The 20312-nt window shown below is 40.6% G+C and overlaps 1 protein-coding gene across 5 annotated transcripts in view; it reads left to right on the top strand.

The window, feature by feature from the left end:
* The window catches only part of SPO11 (SPO11 initiator of meiotic double strand breaks), a 63237-nt gene that overhangs the window by 404 nt on the left and 42521 nt on the right, over positions 1-20312 (top strand). The gene's annotated exons all lie outside the window — the stretch shown is intronic.

Raw genomic sequence — 20312 nt, 5'->3', positions numbered from 1 at the left:
GACTGAGGGATGATAAAGGGCATTTTAATAACATTGAAATGATTTTGAACCATGAACTTGTGCACTGGGCTAGTTTAAGTCACTGTATTAAGTGACTATTGCAACCCTCACTGCTCCTGTCACCCGCTACCATTTCCTTGTCTGTGAAGCTCACTTCAGGAATCTTGTCTTGAACTGCTTTATCAAATTTAAAAGTGGTGGGTCCTGGCTTTCTTTTACCAACTGTCTGTACAACATCTAGTGCAATGGGGCCCATGATTGGGCCCTATGGATTTACAGTTTTATATATATATATATATATAGATAGATAGATATCTATATATATAAAAAGTTAGTCATCAACTTTAATTACTACTTCCCAACAGTTACTTGAAAAGAAAGGAGTGAAGATAATTCACGTTAGATGCTGACTTTCTAATTGAGTCTGAGGAACAAAAGGGAATGAAGAAAGTGGATCATTCGCACCAATTTTGACAGGCTTTGACGTCTTTGATGTTTCCCAGTGGCTACGATTACATTAGCGAGTTTTGGCAACAAAACTAGTGGAATGTCCACACACAAAGTGCTTTTTTGATGACAGTTTGTCACCAGAACTCAGCACTTTCACTGAAAGTGTTCTGCCTCTCAGCCATGAGGTATAACGGGGCTGTTGATAGATCCTGTTGACAAAAAAGCTTTGCAGCCATTCTGGGGTGGCCTTCTGTCAACAGACAGGGCATCCGGAGCAAGGGGCAGCCCTGTTTGCTGTGCTTCCAGGTGCCTGTTTTGTCGAGAGAGCAGCTGGGCAGTCTGGTCACTCTGCAGACAAAAGCGGGGCACTCTTCCAATTGGCTTTTGTGTGTGGCCACACTCTGTCGACAGAAGTTTTGTCGGGAAATCTCTTCTGACAGTGACTTCTGTCGATAGATTTTTGTGGTGTAACCATAGCCAAAGTCTCAGCACCTGATCCTGCACGCCTTCTGCACTCACAAACACTCAGCCCTGACACAGCTCTGTATATTTAAAACATCCTGTAAGTAGTATCTAGCTACGTATCATGAAGCCTATGAGAAGGAGATAGACTGGACAAAATAGAAAACTGAGGCATAGAACTGATGTAAATCTCCCTAAGGCTGCACAGCAAGTGACACAGCCAGAATTAAGATCCTTGCTACCTGCCATTGGCTCATTCATCTAGGCCATAATGTTTCTCAGAGCTCTTGAATCAGTGAGACTTGGGTGCCTAACGGCTTGTCTACACTTGCCCCCAACTTCCAAGGGGGCATGGTAATCAGGGCCATGGGAGATTACTAATGAAGTGGTATGGTGAATATGCAGCATTTCATTAGGCTAATTTTCCCCTTCAGCAACTTCCAAGTCCCAGCATGCATGTAGCCATGGGCACTTCAAAGTGCCCGTAGCTATAAGCATGCCAGCACTTTGAAGTTTGACACTTTGAAGTTGTTGTGGGGGAAGATTAGCCTAATGAAGTCCTGCGTATTCACCGCATCACTTCATTAGTAATCTCCCATGGCCCTGATTACCATGCCCCCTTTGAAGTTGGGTGCAAGTGTAGACCCAGCTCAACTGTGGCAATCAGCATGGGTTCTCAAAATGCTCAAATTTTTTTCTACTACCTGAGATGCACTATCAAGCAGCTGTGAAGAAGTGGGTATTTTGCATAAAGCAAACTCTTACTTCTGGTCTTTCAGAGTCCCTTCACTCTACTTTAGCTCTGTGACTTAACTGCCAGCAATATTCAACACAACACAACTTTATTTTGCATAAAATGTTTTAAGCAAATCTTGTGCTTGATCCTGAGAAGTGCTGAGTAACCAGAATACCTCTGAGAATCAGGCCCTTTCTCCAGGAAAATGTGTGCCAAGTGTATAACTGAAATAGAAGTGATAATGTTTATTTCCGTTTCATTTCACAGTACTGTGTCACTTCCATTGTTCCTCTTATATGGCCAGTTGATTCCCAGGTTGCTTAAGTGTGGGTCTTTCACTCAGAAACAGGAGGAACCAAAAACATGTTAAAACAGGAACACATGGTAGTCAAGCCATCAAAATTGGCAAAGGGGACTCAAGAATGGGTGTAGTATCTGCAACTATTTGTGGCTTGTTTTTTTAAACTGATGAGTTTTCAATTTGCAGGGACCCTTTGATTTTGCCTATTTAGGGAAGGAAAGAGAAGTAGTTTTGTGAGGTTTAAATTCCATCTTACCAGAAAACTGGTTGCTAAGACTTAATCACATTTAGAGGAGGTGAATTTAAGACTTGGTGAGCTTTTCTGGTTGCCTAAGAAGTCATTTATATCTCCTTGTCCTCTGTTAAAGTTTTTCAGTGGGTTAAGTTGCCATTTTTGACTATGAGCATGTGCATCAGTTTAATATTGGCCATGTCCTTTCTTGAGGGGCTGCAAATGTTGAAGATATATGCTGCACTTGCAAGTGAACAAATCAGATGATGTAATGATTTCATTAATGATTATTATTGTATTACTTTCTCCTATGGTCCCATTCGTCATTTCCTATCTAAATTGAAAGGCAAGGTATAGGGTGTGGCAAACATTGACAAAGAAGTAAAGAGCTGATATTGTGGACAAGCTATGTTTTTTTTTTATGAAAGGGTATTATTATTAATGAACCAAGCTCTGGTTTGTGGTTGTAAGCTAGTAAATACAATATGATATAGATGCATATGACACTGCTACTCTGCCTCTAATAAATTACTTGAAGGATTCTTTGAGTGTGGGCTAAATATATATAGAGAGAGACACACACACACACCTCATAGAGCTGGAAAGGACCTCAGGAGGTCATTACATCTACTCCCCTCCCTCTTGGCAAGCCAAGCACTATCCCTGCTGTATATTAAATCTATTTGTCCTAGACTCCTAAATGGTCTCCTCAAGTTGGGAGCTCGCAACCCTGGGTTTAGTAGGCTGCTGCTCAAACCACTGAGCTACCCCTCTCTTTCATTGCTAGTCTAAGAAAGAGACTTATAGAGAATTATTTTCACATCACACATCTAATCCCTTATTGACCTCAGTGGAGTTATGGGCTTTAAACAAGAGCAAAATTTATCTCAGTATGTGCAAAAAAAGGATAATTCTTTATAGATTGAAATGGGCTCAAGCGTCATTTTAGAATCTGGTTTTGGATTTCAGACGTTCAGCAATCTATGTAGAGTGTTGTCTACAGCAACATTATTATAGATACCATCCTTTCTTCATCCATCCATTGTCATGCACTGCATAGTTTGCATTCATTTAATCTTCTCTCTAGAGGCAAGCTCAGCTCCCAAGTACTGCAGACATAATACTGGAAATATCAGCTGCCCATGTCATCATACTCTTTCTCCTCCTTCTTCCCCAGTCAATTAAAAAACCAGTTTTTCCTCTTACTATTCTCTTCTCTAGCCTCCCTTTCTCCTCCTACTTGTTAGAGAGGGAGAAATAATAGGTCATGATGAAACAGTACTTGCATGTTGGCAATTGTTGCTTTAGATAATTTGTTTAGATAACAAAATTCCAATCAGCTGCCTCTTTCTTCCAGGGTGACACGCAGGCTGTTACTAGATTAGCTACTTTTTGGTCTCTTATTGAATTGAACATTTGTATCTGTGTATTAGCTATTGCTCTTTTTGTTTGTGCAGGTGACTGCACATTCTTGGTGTGCAGAAGAGACATCTTTAAAAATAAAGAACCCTATTTAAAAAAAAGCATGCAAAATAAATATGCAGACTTCACATACATAGTTTGCACGCACTATTGCCATGATCATAAATGCAAATTAGACAAAGAAGTGCTAATGGCTAATTCTGGTCATTTGCCTACAAAATTCCCTAAATAAACTGTACAGAGAGAGTTGACAAACGATTTCATGCCTAATATGTTTTAAGATCAGGCCCAAAATATATTATTTTCCTTTCTCTTTTTTCCTCAATTAGGTTCAAGCTCCACATCCTTACAGCTCAATGCTCCCCTCCAAACTACTTCTATTTCTTACCCAATTTCCTATTCTAAGTTTTGCACCATCCAATTGCCATTTCTAATCCCTGGAACAAAATCCTCTTTCTAAATGCTGCTGAGCATCTTTCTTCCTCCAAATGTTTCTACTAAAATGAATATCTTTTGGGAATCTTCCCAGTGCTGACTGTGTCATCCAGGTCTTCTATAACTCTTTGAATTTGGACTGTTTTAATTTCCTGGTCCCTCCATCCTTGTGACTCAGATTCTAACAACAAAAAAGGAGTATTATTTTTATAAGATTACATAAACAGCTTGCAATATTGTATTACACCATATTGGATTATACTTCTCAAAGTTCCTATTCATTCCCCTTAACACCATTATCGTAAATATATTCCTCGGCATGAAAGTAATCACATTATGGATAAGCTACATGTTAGCGCTGTTCCAAGAATTTGAACTAATCTGGATCTGGACTGTGCTAATCATGTTATGCTAATTAAGCCATAGCTCTGCTTGCCCTAGTGTACTGATCAGAGAGGATACAGTGATGGAAGCTGTGCACACAGATTTGAAGGGGACTGTTACTCCCGAGGGTAATAACTGTTTAAAAGAAGTAATTTTGGAACAGTAGGGACCTTTTGAATTCTAAAATTCAAATGGTATCATGGGACTGAATCCTGATAAAAGTTGAGTGCTTGAATAAGGCAACAAAATTTTAGTCCTAAATTTATAAAATTGGTCTAAATCACCACAGACTTCACTGGAGTTACTGTTGTTCTACACCAGGCACTAGATCAGTGGTGGGCAACCTGTGGCTCGTGGGATGCATGCGGCCCATCAGGGTTCTACGTTTGGCTTGCAAGGCATTTTGTTTACTATTGGCTACATGTTGGAATGCCAGATTTCACTGGTTTTTCTTACCAGTATTATTAAAGTGACACTTTTAAAGCAGGGGCATGTGAAGATATGTGCGTGCTGATTGCACACAACATTGAGGGGAGAGAGTAGTGTGCTGTCTTTGCATGCAATCAAATTGCTGCTATGGTTAGATTGACACCCTGTAAATTCTAAAAATGCAAGCGCAGTGAGCAAAATTCCCCTATCCTGAGAGACCTCGCACCTTCTTTTACAACAGTCTTGCAGCCCACTGAAGTGAAGGAGGGCCACTCATCTGGCCCACTCTCTATCCTAGGTTGCCCATCACTCAACTAGATGTATATACCATTTAGGATCAAGTTCACCTAGTAAAATATATATTGTCTTTCTTATAAGCTAACCAAAATATCTTTTTAAACAGAATTTACCACTCAACCATTTTGAGGTCCAGATTTCCCAAAGCTTTTACAATTTTATTTCTAATTTTTCACTCTGTAATTATTTCATGAACAGTTTTGGAGATGAATTGTCTTTAGGGGTGAAAATACATTGTGTGCATCTAAAACCTGACGTTCACATTTGTGGAAAAAATGTGAGGGCTACCCTATTACAGGCCATGTTATAGATGCAGTCATAAGGCTAAATCTGCACTGCCACTTTACTGCACTGCTGCCTTCTGACTCGGGTGTGAAAACACACACCCACACATCTCTCAGCACAGCAAGTTAAGGCATTTTAAAGTGACCGCGTAAACAAGCTGCCAGGGCTGGAAGCCACTCTCCCAGCTGTTAGCTACTCCCATGGTGGAGATGGTTTACATGCCTGTTGTAGCTACACTTGTATTCTAAAATGCTGCTGCATCTACACTTTAATTTTAGAAGTGTCGACAAAGCCTTCATCTGTGTTGTGATCTCTTTGACAATTTGATTCTGAAAGTCTGCAGCTTGATCATGCATTTTTATAGTAAAAACTGCAATTTTTTCATCTACTGTCCATCATCAGGCTGTCATGATTCCTGTTTGATTTTTAATTACTCCTTTTTAGTTATATGGAAGTCATTTTGTATTTTTTGGAAAAAAATCTTCTTAGTAATTTACACTTTGTAATCACTGCAAATGTAGTAATTATCATATTTTTACATTCACTTATGTGCAGGTTCCCTTTGAAATCTGACCTTTTTGTTTCAGGAGTTTACAGCAATTCCTGGTTTTGACTTGCAATACAATTGGCCAAATATTGAATGCCTTCGCTTTTCTTTTTCAGGGTGGTGCAAAATAACATCTCAAAAGAACCATTATTTTTGCCTTTATTCTGACTGTTGCTTGCATAACCCATGCACAAGCTGCTGCCCAAACTACAAGTGTGCCAGAAGCATTAGTAACCTGAGTGGGGAGGTTGAATAGAAAATTGGGATATGTAACCAAAACCATAAGGATCATGCCCCCAAACTGTACAACTCTCGGTTACGAGAGCTGATCTGTGGAGTCTGTGGTGAGCTTCCAGGTTTTGTGGGAAAACAAGTTTAGGTGCAACAGTTGCACTCCAAAGTTTGTCATTTGACTGAGGCTTATCTTGCATATGAGTAAGCAAAAGCCTGAATTTAGCCCAATGTTATCTTAATTCAGTATCAATTTCTATTTTATTTATGTGTCATTTCTCTAGAAAACAATTATTTTAATAGTTTGACTATTTATAAAAAACAGTCTAAATGTCAAGTTTTTGAGTTGTGCGAGGCTGAAGAAGTGCAATGTCCATTTTTTTTCTCTGATCCTGTCTCTAAAACACTTTCTTCCTATGTATAATGATTTCTATAAAAGTCTGTGCACTGATGTGGAAACAGATTGAAACTGAGAATTCATTTGACTTGCCAAAACTCTGGCCACAAAAATCCCCTCCAGAATTACACAAAGGATTATGCTTTGGGACCAGTTCTGCATGGTTTAAGGAACGTTCCAGCTCCCTGTCTGAATGAGAAAGGAGGTTTGCCGCATGTAAGTGCTTGCATCAAACAATCTGCTAGAGTTTCAGCAGCAGAAAACCATTAATGACCATTATGCTGGAGGCTTTTAAAATAAAGTTAAGGGGCCAGATCTGCCACTGATGTAAATTTGCATCTTTCCATTCAGATCACCAGAATTACACTGATTTATACTAGCTGAGGATTTCACCTAAGTTTTCCCCACTTATCAAAATGTAGAAGCAGATTCTCTCATGATTATTAGATTATTATTAGATATCTTAAAAGTGTGCTCTTTTTGAGGATGCTGCAAACATAAATGCATCAAAAGTAATTACATATAGTTGTGAAATCCAAGCTATAGTTAACGCCGGGGATTTTTCTGCAGCTCTTTTAGTAGGAAACATTTGTGATAACTAAATGTTATTCAGCATGCACTGTAAATTATCATTTTCTGCAGTCATCCAGAATCTTTTTTGCAATTGTCTGAACCCAATAGGCATTGTTAGACGATTAAGATAATTTTTCAGTTAAGGTGTCAAGCTGCAAGGAGGACAATGGAAACAAACCCCCCTTTGTTCTGACTAAACTGTTCCTAATGATTCCCTCTATAAACAGTGGCACCAGCAGCGGTTTCAACAAGGCACCTCTTTGAGACCCCTTTCAAAAGGACAAGCAGAGCAGAACGTGGTGCTGAAACGCTCAGAGTTAGTGGATTTCTGCTTTGGGGGTTTGTCCGCAGGAAAGAATCTGTTGGTTTTGTTTATTGTTTAAGGCATCCCAAAAACTTTTAAAAGCATAAGTTTCCAAAACAGCATCCTGTAAAGAGTTCTAATGTTTGAGCTGCCAGGATGTTTGTTTATCTAGTTTAGAGTAAGGGACCATAAAATAAATTCTGTATAAATTCTAAATAAGCAGCGTGTGGTGGGGCGGGGCGGTGGAATGTGCTGCTCATCTGTCATGATGATGCAAGTGGTAGGTGCCAAAGGAGCAAAGATTTTGGAGACTCAGAAAAATCTACACTTTTCCTTTTAGAATAAAAATCTCCTTTGGGGCATAACGTTCACAGTCCAATGAACCGGGGAAAATTTGTAACAGAGCTCCCAGGTTTCTGCTGTTTAGATTCTGAAGAAATTCAAGACTTGATGATGAATTGCAACCACTAAATGACAAACACTTATTCCTGTAGGTTATTCTATATGGATGTCAGTTCCATAGACAGCATGCTTTCACACAAGGGGGGGTTATGGAGGTTATAAATCACTTTGTGATTGGTCTCTTCTCTGTTTCGGTGCCCTGCATACATCTGAACAATAGAACAGAAGATCTTCCATTGAAACAAAGACCTATTTACAGGCCTTCTCGGGTTATATGTAATTAGGAAGTGATGATAGGTCAGAAAGTACAAGCCCATAATTTGGATGATTTTTGACTGACACTGATTAAGTTTGCCAATATAGCTGCCAAGTTTGTCTGAAAGAGTCTGGAGTTTCATGTAGCCTATCATCTGGTTTACTAGGGTAACTGCTAACTTATATAAATAAAACATGGGTACATACATAGGCTAAGTGTTCCTGGAAGCAGCGAGTAAGAGACTGTGGGATAGGAAACAAGAATGTCCATTATAGAGTGTATATATATGTTTCTGAGACAAGAACCAAATAATTTAAATTCCTGGAGCTAGATAGGGAACACCTTAAGTCCCACTGTGGTTAGTGAGAACAGAGGGTGCTCAGAAGCTGGTAGGAAGTGCTTAGAAGCTCACAGAATTGGGTCACTGGTTGTACAGTGGTTGAGTAGTCATGGATCCGTTGGTCATAGTTCCTCTTATATAATGGTAGAATGGTGGACTTATGTGTGTGTGTGAATATGTTCCATGGAAGAAATGAGGCTTTAAGAGGAATTTGAATGAGGGTAGGATGAAGTCCTGATTCGTTACATTTGGGAGGGATTTTTTTTTTCACTTGGAGGCAATGTGAAAGAAGGTCTAAAGACACGAGTGGTAAAAAGATGTAAAGATGACTGTCAATCCCGTAATGTTATCAAAGCTAAGGGGCTAAATGGAGGCACAATAGAAATTGAGCTTTGATATGTAGGCTGGGCTGAGTTGTGCGGAGCCTTGAAGGCAAAAATCAAGAAAATTGAACTTGAGTTGATATGGTGAGCATGGGAGAGCCACTTCAGGGATTTAAATTAGTCAGTGATGTAGTAGAATTGACTGACCATGGGAAATATTGTTAGTTGTTATATTTTGGAACAATATAAGGCAGTAGTCTGGGAATCAGAAAAGCCAATGGGCTGCAGAGTCCTATTTGTACTTTAGATGTTTACCAGGTGAACTGGTACAGGTGTGCAAAATCAATCTCTCTGAGGTACACGGTTGACCCCCTGTACCCCTCTTCTCACGAGGAGTAAGGGAGGTCAACAGGAGAAACGTTTCCATCGACCTCACTCAGTGAGGACAGACCTTACAGTCAACTACAGATACGCTGATTCTATCTATGCATCTGCCGTAGCTAGAATTGCGTATTTGCAATTGACCGTAAGGTCTAATGTAGACCAAGCCTAAGCTGTTGTAAGCTGCCTTTTTGGAATATGATTGAAGGATACTATGATACGGTTCTGTTCCATTAATTTCGTGGTTTGTGTGTGTGCAGTCTATATGGCTCTGATGGAAGCTAGATTTCAGGATGAAATTACTAATTAGCATTGTATTAATACTACCGCATAATATTAAATTGTCATGTTGTCTCGGTTTCTACAAAAGTCTCAACTCAAACTGTATGGTTTGTAGTGAAGTTTTCTAATAAATGATTGAGAACAACTGCCTGCAATTTGTCAGCTACAACTTCAAAGAGTTTCTGCTTGGGAATTCCAGACAGATAAATTGCTAAAACACCTCACTCTTTGAACCCACCTACAGAAGTTTATGGGAATTAATTTATCCAGAATACAATGAACAGATGCTTTTGTAATGGTATTTAATGTCAGCTACAATATATTTCATTTAATTACTTGATCAGTTATCAGTTGTTCTCATGTTTGTAGGCCATATGAAAATAAAACTGGTTTTGTCGGTTTCTTTTATGAAATAATTTATAAATATGCCCATTTTCTGATTTCTTTGTGAATTCATTATGGTGAAAAAAAAAGACACATTTGCAGACATTTGCGTTTTAACATACTTTGTTTGATGCAAGCCGTGCATTAATTTTAATCCCTTAAAGTAGGGAGCTCTTAAACAGAGACACTATACAGTGTAACAGAGGATCATGGAAACAGTCTTTCTTACAACCCTTAAGCTGTTATTTCATCACATGTTTAAGTATTGTTTTTATTCTGCTTGATATAAGAGCCTATTGCAATTTCTGTGTCTATTAACAATAATATCAAAATAAAAACATATGAGTACAGATCAGTACGCGCTCTTGAAATCAGAAAATGCCACATAGCAGACCTGAACTTCCGGTTAGCCTTCATCTTCTGAAAAGACTACAATGATGGCTATGCCTTGCAGAAAGCCAAAAGTCTGTGAATGTGCACTTGAATATTCTAAGGAGAAAATTAAATTGCAGGGTGAAGGATTGTGAACTGAAAATGTCCAACCTCTAACTCTATGACGAACTAATCTTTGGTGAGAGTTAAATCAGACATCCCTGTAGATCTAAACTGAAGTCACAGTCTGACCTGGAGATCAAATCAGAGTTTGAATGGGACCCCTCCATGGAAAATGTTGGTAACTAGGTGGCTGTATCTGCCAACTCCTTCTCCAGCAGTGTTGAAACTGGTTACAGTGCTGCTGTGGAAGGAAGCGATTAAGTTCAGCATCTATGGTAACAAAATGTCACTATGTACGATTTGTGCAAAGTCAGGAAGAACAAGAGGCCAGTCCTGTCTTCTGCACCATTGAACATGGTTTGGCCTCATCTAACTTGGCAGACAAAACATATCCAACCATCTTTGATGGTGAATGTGATATTAATTTCCTTTCCAAGTGTAGTTCTAGCAATCTGTGATGTTTTCACTTGTAAGTTACTCTGGAACTAATAGTGTTGGGAGGTGTTGTGCCCTTGTGGTCCTGTATTTTAAATGAGATATAAAACTAAGTTTCAGACCACTCAAGACCATTAAGCATCCCGTGTGCTTTTTTGTAAGCATAGCTATATTAGCTCTGGAATCCAGGGTAAATTTCAACTTAAATTCTAATATCCTTAAACTCCCACTATTAGTTCAGCTGAATAGATGACATTCTTCCTTGCTGTTATGCGCTGACACTGTGTTATTTGACCTGAAAAGCTTTTATGTGTATTTAATAAAGTTGTGGCTTTCATAACCATAATTCATGACGCTCATTCTCATTCTTCAGTGCTGGAACCAGCAATCTGACATTCTGATGAGACCGGTTCAAAAAGTCATCTGCAAGGCTTGAACAGATTCCTAAGCATTTGAAATTTTATTACACCCTTCCTCCTATGTGCCTGTACAAAGATAAGTTCCCTAGCTGAAGAAATGAAAAATACAAAGTGTCCATGGGCCTTATGTAAAATGAAATTGGGATGGAAAGTGGGTGTTAGATTATATCAGCATAAAACATTTCCTATGGTAATGCTTCTCGCTTTCCCAGACTTTTACAGGCACCAAGTGGCACACAGGGCTCAGACCTCTTTGTAATGTTAATGAATCATCTTAATGGACTGTTTTAGCAGAAACATTCATCACCTTTTGTACCACAATGATTTTTTTTGTTATACTTAAATGGTTAAGTAGGCAATAAATGCCTATCAGACCAACCACTATGGGCTAGTAATCCATCTAACTATAAATCACTGGCGGATTATTATTGTCCTGTTTAATTAACACTCTGAGCGATTCTGTCATTAGACAGACTTTAACCTTCCACTAAGGAGGCTTTGACATTTCAAATAAGAAAAAGTGTGTTTATGTGAAAAGTTAATTTGCGTGACCTGGAACTGGCAGTAGTGTCATGGGTGAGAAGGTGAGGGTGGCATGATGACTGTTCAGACAGTTTTTCACAAGAAACTAAAAATCAGAACAGTCTCAGGCTCCAATCCAACCCCCATTGAAGTCATAGTGAACTTTTCGGCTCATTTCAATGGCAGTAAAATCGACCCTTGAATGTACTTGATAGATATCATCTCAGAGGGGTAGCCATGTTGGTCTGTCGCCTCACAAATAACAAGCAGCCCTTCAGCACTTTAAAGGATAATGAATTTATTAGGTAATGAGCTTTTGTGGGCAATCTGAGGAAGTGGGTCTTACCCAAGAAAGCATATTACTTAATAAATTTGTTACTGTTTAAGGTGCTACATGACTGCTTGTTGTATATAACAATTTTGGAGCTTCTGACCCCTAAACTGGATTGGCAGCATTGTGAACTTTGGATGTGTGTACACAGGTCTATGCTTGTCTGTTTTGTGTTTCAAATCTGAAGTGTTCTGAGCAGAGCTTGTCATGGGCAAACCCTTTTATTTTCCCTCAACAAAGCACAGAAGGGAAGGCTGATCCCTCCCTGAGCTCTTTTCCCAGTTCAAGAGTCAGCTGAGCAGCAAGAGCTCCTGGGAAAGGCAAGGAGTTCACAAGCTCATTGGGGTAGTTCTTCTAGGGATCTGTTATTAAACAAAATTTCCATAGCTGAGCTTATGTCTGGTGCAGGATGAGGTTCAACATTGTACAAAGTTGAAACTTTTGTGCACTTGGTGTACCTGGATGTTGCATTTTTCAACCCTTAGCAAAGTGGCAAGATGGTACAGGTTGCACCTCCCTGGTCCAACCTGGTTGGGACCTGACTTGTCCCGAACAAGAATATTTGCTAGAGCAGGGGAGGTCTAGAGCTTCTGCCCCCACAGAACCCTGTACCCCAGGTGCTGCTAAGGCTCCAGCCTCCCTCCCCTGAAACTCTGGCCCCAGCCTGGGCTCCTCAGGGCTGCCGTGGGGCTGCAGCTCTTGTCCCCTCAGCTCCCATGGGGCTACCAGGGAGCTTTGGCCCACCCTGTACTGCCATGGGACAAGCAGAGGCTCCAGATCCTGGCCCTGCACTGCTGTGGGGCAGTAAGGGCTTTGGCTTCAGCCCCCATGCTTCCATGGAGCAGGTGTTGGCTACAGGAGATGTTGCCTGACAAGAGACTACTGGATTTGAGAGGTCTAACCTGTAGTTTCTTTTTTCTTTATTAACGCTTATTTTATTTAATAGTGATTGACCCATATGCTACCTGTCAAAAAAGTGGCTTATGTTAATGCTTTTTTTTTTTTTTTCCCCAATCTGTGAAATTAGATCTTTCTTTCTGGGCCAACAATTGTGTGGTTATATGGGTAGCTGTTTTTTGGTTCAATGGTATTGATGATAATAGCAGCAAACTTCTTGGAAGTATTTTGCAAACATTTGGTAATGAAAGCTCAGAACAGCCCTCTGAGATAAAGATTAACAAAAGTATTACTATTGCCATTTTATAGATGAAGAGGTTTGATAGAGAGAGAGCTAGTGGTATAATGGTTGTTTCCCAGTTCTGTGCACACAAATCTAGAATGCACTTTCCTCTCTCCCCTTTTTATATGTGGGGATCTTTTGCATTGTCTTCCTAGCATGTGCCATTGGCATCTTCTTATTTACTCTTGTAGAAGAAAGAACAAATAAACATCTTCTAGTGAAGAAAGAAAAACAATCTTCCCACCTAAAAGCCCCTGTGCTAGGGCAGCTCTGCTACCTTTCCATTAACGTTTTGAGAGCTTAATGATTTAAAATTCTTTTGCCAGGTAAATGTATGAAGATGGATTATCTCATCCTCTGTGCTGACCCACTGCAAAAACAGCATTATCATCTTAAATAGGCATTACAGTTACACATTCTTCTTCCAGTTTCTATCCTGTAATGATTCATAACCAAAAAATGTGGAAATAAGTTTGCTTGAGTGAAACAGTACAAGACACCAAAGCAAATATAAGATAAGAAATAAAAATACAGTACTTCAGCAGAAATTGTTCCCTGCATGAGTGATTTTTTTGCTGAAGCAATTTCAAAGAAAAGAGGTTTCTGCATTCTCTATAGACCCACCCCATTAATTAAATTTGTCGTTGCCTGGCACAGGGTTCAATCTTTTTTACAACAAGCACTATGCTATCCCGCATCTTACTTATGCTAGAAGATTTACCTGCTATTGTTTGGGTCCTTAACTCAATTAATTTTTGTTGTTTGGAAAATAAAATGAAGATGTGTGTGCTTCATTTAAATAATTGCTGTGGGGTGGGACTGGGGATGAGGGGTTCAGTACGCAGGCTGCCTGAGAAGAGAGAACTACCCCAGACCTCTCTCCCTGCAGCAGCTCAGGCCCTGGTGAAAAGAGGAGCACCTGTCTGCATCAGGTCCAGGTTCATCTGTCCTCAGCCAGAGCAAGGAATACAGCAAACTGTTCACTTTCCCCTCGCTCCCTGACAAAGGGAAACAGCCAGCAATGTTCTCACATGAATCATGGTGGGGAGCACCAGCACCATCTCTAAAGGGTGCCAGTGGGATAGGAGGCTCAGGGCTTGCACGGTCCTGGATGGAGGGAGAGGCGCCCCCCCCCCCCCCCAGCCTCTTTCACCTACCTGGTGATTGTCTCTCTTTTCTGTATGGTTTTATGAGAACCAATCCCATTCCAGGCACATCCGATTTTCCTGGCCCAGCCAAGTCTTCACCTTGCTTTACGGTAAGATGCAACTGTATGCTGAATTTGGCAGTTCTAGCGTTTGCTATCTAGGAGGAGTTCGCGAACAAATGGATGGGCAGACGCACACAGACAGCATCACAGACAGTTAATCTCTCTCAAATGTACAGTAAACAAGTTAGGCAACCAAGACTTCCTATCTGTGCGTATATAGTATTACCCATAGGCTGGATTTCCCACAGTTTTTCTCCATCCAAATCCAACATATTTGAAGATATGTGCCAATTTCATACTTAAGTATGGAAAAAAATAAGTAAAGCTTCAATGGCCATTCTGATTATTTTATTGTGTCCCAGTGCAGTAGACTTTATGACATGGAGGACTAAATTCTAACAGTCACTGCATATCTCCTCCATGTTGCTGTCCATGAGAAGTTTCAGAAGAATGGGTTCTGAATGTCTTGTACAGCCTGACCAAGTTTTATCAGAGAAGGTCATCAAACAGTCGGTGTTGCAAATTTGTTCTGTTGCTTCCCTGGAATTAAATAGCTGAAGAATTTTATACCGAGCTCAATTGCTCAGTGGTCTGTTTTAGTTTAAATATGCTCAAGCTAGTTTTCAAGAATGAAAGGAAATAGGGAGGTATTGGACACCAATGGGTGCTGAGCCCATGGTTGATGATGATGATGATGATGATGATGATATTTTTCAAGATCAGGCAAAAAAGGTTTTCTCCAATGAGTGTAAGTGAAATGATTGGACCTTGGGTCCTATGCATTGATGTCAGTGATATTGCACAGGAAATGAATTAAGGTAAAATATGGCCTTTCCTGCCTATATATTAATGAATTTAAGAATTGGATTTCCAATCTTGGTGGAGAGACAGAGCTGAACTCTATGGCTATGGTGACACTACAGCGATCTGTTGACAGAAGTCACTGTCGGAAAAGATTTCCCAACAAAACTGTTGACAGAGTGTGGCCACACACAAAAGCCGATCAGAAGAGTGCTCCACTCTGTCGCCAGCGCAACCAGACTGCCCGGCTGTTCTCTTGACAAAACAGGCACCCAGAAGCACAGCAGACAGGGCTGGCTGCCCATTGTCCTGGATGCACTTTCTGTCAAGAGAACCTGTCAACAAAAGGCGCTCTTTCTCATCCGGGAGAGGCAGAAGGTTGTTGGTGGAAGTGACAATGTTCACAAAGCACATTTTGTATGTGGATGTTCCACCAGTTTTGTCAAACTTGTTTGCGTAGTCGTAGCCTATATGGATCACCACTTTTAATGCTACAACTTTTGTCGTTCGAGGTATGATAAAAGACCTTCGCCCCCTGCCCCCCCCCAGCAATAAATGATTTAGTGCTGCAACGTGCCAGTACAGACAGCGCTTTATTGTGGGGAACACTACCACCCCTCAGTTGGCGTCTTTTTAATTGCTGGCAGAGCTTTCTCACAGTGACATAGTGTGGCTACGCTGTCCACATCACAGCCCTGCAGTGGCAGCAATGTTGCAGCAGCACTGCAACATGGGTAGTGTAGACATACCCTTAGTTCCCTCCACACAGCAAACTCTTTTTTTTTTTCCTCACATGGACTTCATTTCCAGCCCTCTACCCTCTCTTATACTACAAAATGATCTCAGCCTGGCTTATGTTAGCATACACTCATCACAATTATAAAATCACATGGGTGTGTGCTCACTTGGCTTCTTGTGTTAGCAGTGTGCATCCCCATCCGGAGCATTTGGTGAGAATCAGCATAAACAACACAGTGTCAACAATGACACATCGTCCTAATTACATCGATTGTGGCTCTACGTTTCTCAAGAAGGTGGTGTTACTACATTGGAGGGGAGAGGCATTTTAGCCAGTGGGAGCCACATTTAACTGAACACACTTCCACACGGTTTACATTGAATTAACCCTTTAGTGTATACCTGGCTTAACTCGCTGCCTCAGAGCAATGGTGGGCAGTGCCTGGAAGCAGTGGGAGAAAAGCCTCTCTGGAGAGAGTTTCTTCACACTGCTGTTCCCCTAGCTGGGGGAGGGGGTGGCAGCAACGGTGTGCAGAGTTAAGTTCCCGCACATCACCCAGACCCCAGCCTGCTCCTTTCCCTTCTCCTGCCCAGACCCCCACCCTCAGCCTGTTCCTGTACTCTCCCTCCCTTCCACCCAGACCCTCACACCCTCCCGCATCATCTCCCCCACCCAGCCCCCACATCCCCAGCCCACTCCTGCACCCTCCCTCCTGCCCAGACCCCCTTCTCCCCCCCACTGAACCCTGAACCCCTCATATTGGTCATACTTGAGCCCCCATAAAAGTCTGGGGGAAGCCTTGAACCTCCACTCTCCTTTCTCCCCACCCCTGCCTGTGGTGCTGGAAGGTGAGGGGAGTGAAGTGTCTCACCAGTGACAGTTTTGTGGGGGTGAGGGATCCTTCTCACGTTTATTTGGCCCTTGACTGATTTTTCTTTGGTCAGTGGCCCCTAACCCAAAAAAGGTTCCCTACCCACCCTATATCTTCCCATCCCAATTCTGCATCCTTATGGCTTTCTCCAACCAATCTTCTCCACCTCAGAGGCACCATCCCCATATCCCTCACTCCCACACCCTTACACCTTATTCACTTCCATACACTTCTGCACTCCCCTTATGTCCCTATACACCTGTGGCCCCCACATCCTCATGCACTTGTACCCTTCAGTATCCTGCTTTATCCCCAGATACCCCACTTACTCTCCCACTCCCTCCTCTGTCCTTCACTGACTCCTCTCACCCCCCAGCCTGCTTACATCCCTGGCCTCTTTCACTCCCCAGCCTCTCTCCCCTCCCATCATCTTTTGCGCTCCAGCCCACCCTCCTCCCAGCTGGGTGATACAGGCAGCCCCTGAAAAAGGGTATGAAAAAGTGCATGTGCATCCATGCATTGTATGTGTGTAACAGACTGTGTCTCTTTGTGTAGGGAATGTGTGGTTTCCGTGTGTGTGCTTGTGTGAATAAAATTGGCAGCCTAACTCTTTGACTTGTATTCCCTTTGCCAGCTTGTGCACAAAAAATGATGACATTACATAAGTGCGTATTCACTTCATAACTAGTTTTTAAAAGAGAAAGGAACTGCGAAAGAAATATTTGTTTCTGAAAAAGTGAATGTTGTTGACTAGCTATTGCAGAAGATCCAATGTATCGTTCATTTCTCACCAGCTTTGTCTAGTTATATTATAAACTCTTTGTCACAGATGCTTGCTTTCTTTGTGTATATCTAGCACCTACCACCCTGGAACCCTGATTTTAGGGAAGTTCTCTAGATACTAAACAGCAATGGTAATAATAAATAATGTGCAGTTATGTAGCACTAGTGCATTGATGTGTATACGTGAATGCATGTATGTAATTGCATGCATGTGTGGGAATCAGTATCCAGACTTAATTGCATAGGTATTTGGACAGATGCATTTCTGTGCTTGTGCTCTGTTGATTCATATTTGGGCTTCAGGAGTGACCCTTTAATGGACCCATTGCTGATGTGAAACTGTGTGGTATTGATTCCACACATAAAATGATAATAGCTTTAGTGAACAAGCCAAAAAAAAAATGGAGCTGGGTACAAAAATGGGAAGAGGGGAGGGAAGGAATCATGAAAATCTTTCTAAATTTCTTTTAAATTACTTTTTTGACTATTTTGCAGCCATCTCTAGTATCCTGTAATAAAAAAATCATGAACTTAGCATAATACAAATATCCAAACAATATATATGCCTGCTTGGATTTTGCAGTAAAAATGAGCATATAACGAAGGGTAGGGAGAGCATGCAACAGAGAGAGCAGGGATGGAGCGGCCGAGGGTGGGGCCTTGGAAGGTGGCAAAGCAGGGACTGGTCTCAGGGAATGGGATGAGTTGGGGAAAGGTGTTCAGTTTTCTGGAACTAGAAAGTTGGAACTGTGCTCATTTACATCAGTTAAAGATCTGGCCTAAAGGCCACAGAGGAAGACAGTTATTAAGAAAACTAATTGAATTATGCTACCAAGTTGAATGATGATAAGTGATCTTACAAATTAATATTGAGAGCAAAAGCTATATATTTTTATTTTCAGCCAGTTATCTTTGATCTGGTTGGGAATGGGTGTTTTGGCACAAATAATGTTTACAGGGTTAGATTCTATGTGCAATACCAGAAAAGTTTAAAAAAAAAACAAAAAAAAAACTCCATGCAATATTATTTGTAGAATTGTTTTTCAAAAATACTTTGAAGCCTTTGGATAAATAAAAATTGAATGTGAATATATTTTCCTTCTAATAAATTTAACATATTTGTTTTACTGGTGTTTACCATGCATGACCTGCTGAATATATTTATTAAAAAATATCGGGTATAACAATTTAAACAAATACCTACTTAAAAGAACTCAAAGATCATTGACTGCAACATGAGATTGTGTGAGGTGTGAAGTAGGGAGAAAATTAAAATTTTGTATTTAATTTCCCTGTCAGGTGGGTAGGAAGGAAGGAGAATATGAGCATATGTTCTGCAAGCTCCTCTGTTACTGCAACAGGCAATATTTATGTTATGAAATGTGAAGTTTTCTTTCACATGCAATAAAGGCTCAACTCTCCTTCCAGTTTCACTTCAACCTCAGCACCCCCCGCCCCCTTATAAATTTTGACTTTGGGCATCATTCAAATACTTGATTTTTTTTTTTCATATCAGTGACTAAAACCATCTTATGGCCTTTGTTCTCTGGCCAATACTCAAGTCATAGGGCCAGTATTAATGCCCTCCACACCATGGAATTTTAAGTGAAGTGTGGATGTGGCAAGGGTCTCTGAAGGAAGCCATGTTATTAGAATAAAAGGAGGGTTTGGAAAGCAATTTGAAAGCTCTGGAATCTTTGTAACCTGGACACCAGTGATTCTTTCTCTCTCTCTCTAAATAAGTCAAGAACAGGTGGAAAATCACAGAAACTAAAGAAGAGGGAAGGGAGAGGAACAGAAAAACAAAGAGGAGAAAGGAGAGTGATATTTTTAAGGTTGTGCCCTTAGTGACCAGTTCAAAGCACACACACCAATGCACATCACCATTTTGTCCCATAATGGTGCCACTGGTTTTACTCTGTCCAGCGCAGGACTTCATTTCTTGTCCACCCCACATATTTTAACACTTCCCTTATTCCAGGCTTCCCATCTTCTTTCTGCCAAACTCTAACACTTATCTGATTACTTCGATTTTTTTCATGCTTCATTTTATTCACATGCCTCTTCGCTCCTCACACTCTTCTGTTTCTCACTAGTGTGGTGATGGCATGAAAGGATTTAGGCACTAATTCTGTAACTGACTATGCATACATGAAGTCCCATTTCTCCTTTCTCCCTACTCCTTGTCCTACCAAAACATAGCATAGATTTTTTTCTCCCTGCAAAGATCTTCATAGCGTTTCCCTTAGCCCCTGCGACCATAGATTTTTATATAAGGGAGGGGGCAACCTGGCCCCATGCTTCTGTAAGCTCTACATGCTTTCCCATTTCATGCCAAAGGTGGCTGCATTTCATTGGTGCATGAGTGATCCTACAAGTTCATAAGGCACTTCAGAAACCTTCCAGACAAAATGTCATGTAATTTTCTTGCAACTCATAATTATTCTAATTATCATTTCATTTTATTGTGTGCATGTGTACATCTAACATTTACTTTTTTGTAGTAACTAATTACTTTGCTTTATGTTCCAAAAAGATTTTAAAATCCATGTAAAAACACTGTTGTTTTTCCACTGTCTCCTACTGGCTAGTTTATTTTTATTTAAACGTATACTAGCCGATTTACCTGGTCATGTTTGTGTCCTTAACTGAATTAATTTTTAAAATAAAAGG

Source organism: Carettochelys insculpta, chromosome 17 (genome assembly GCF_033958435.1).
Source record: "Carettochelys insculpta isolate YL-2023 chromosome 17, ASM3395843v1, whole genome shotgun sequence".
Lineage (NCBI taxonomy): Eukaryota > Metazoa > Chordata > Testudines > Carettochelyidae > Carettochelys > Carettochelys insculpta.
Note: the sequence above shows the minus strand (reverse complement) of the source record. Positions and strands in the feature narration are given on the sequence as shown.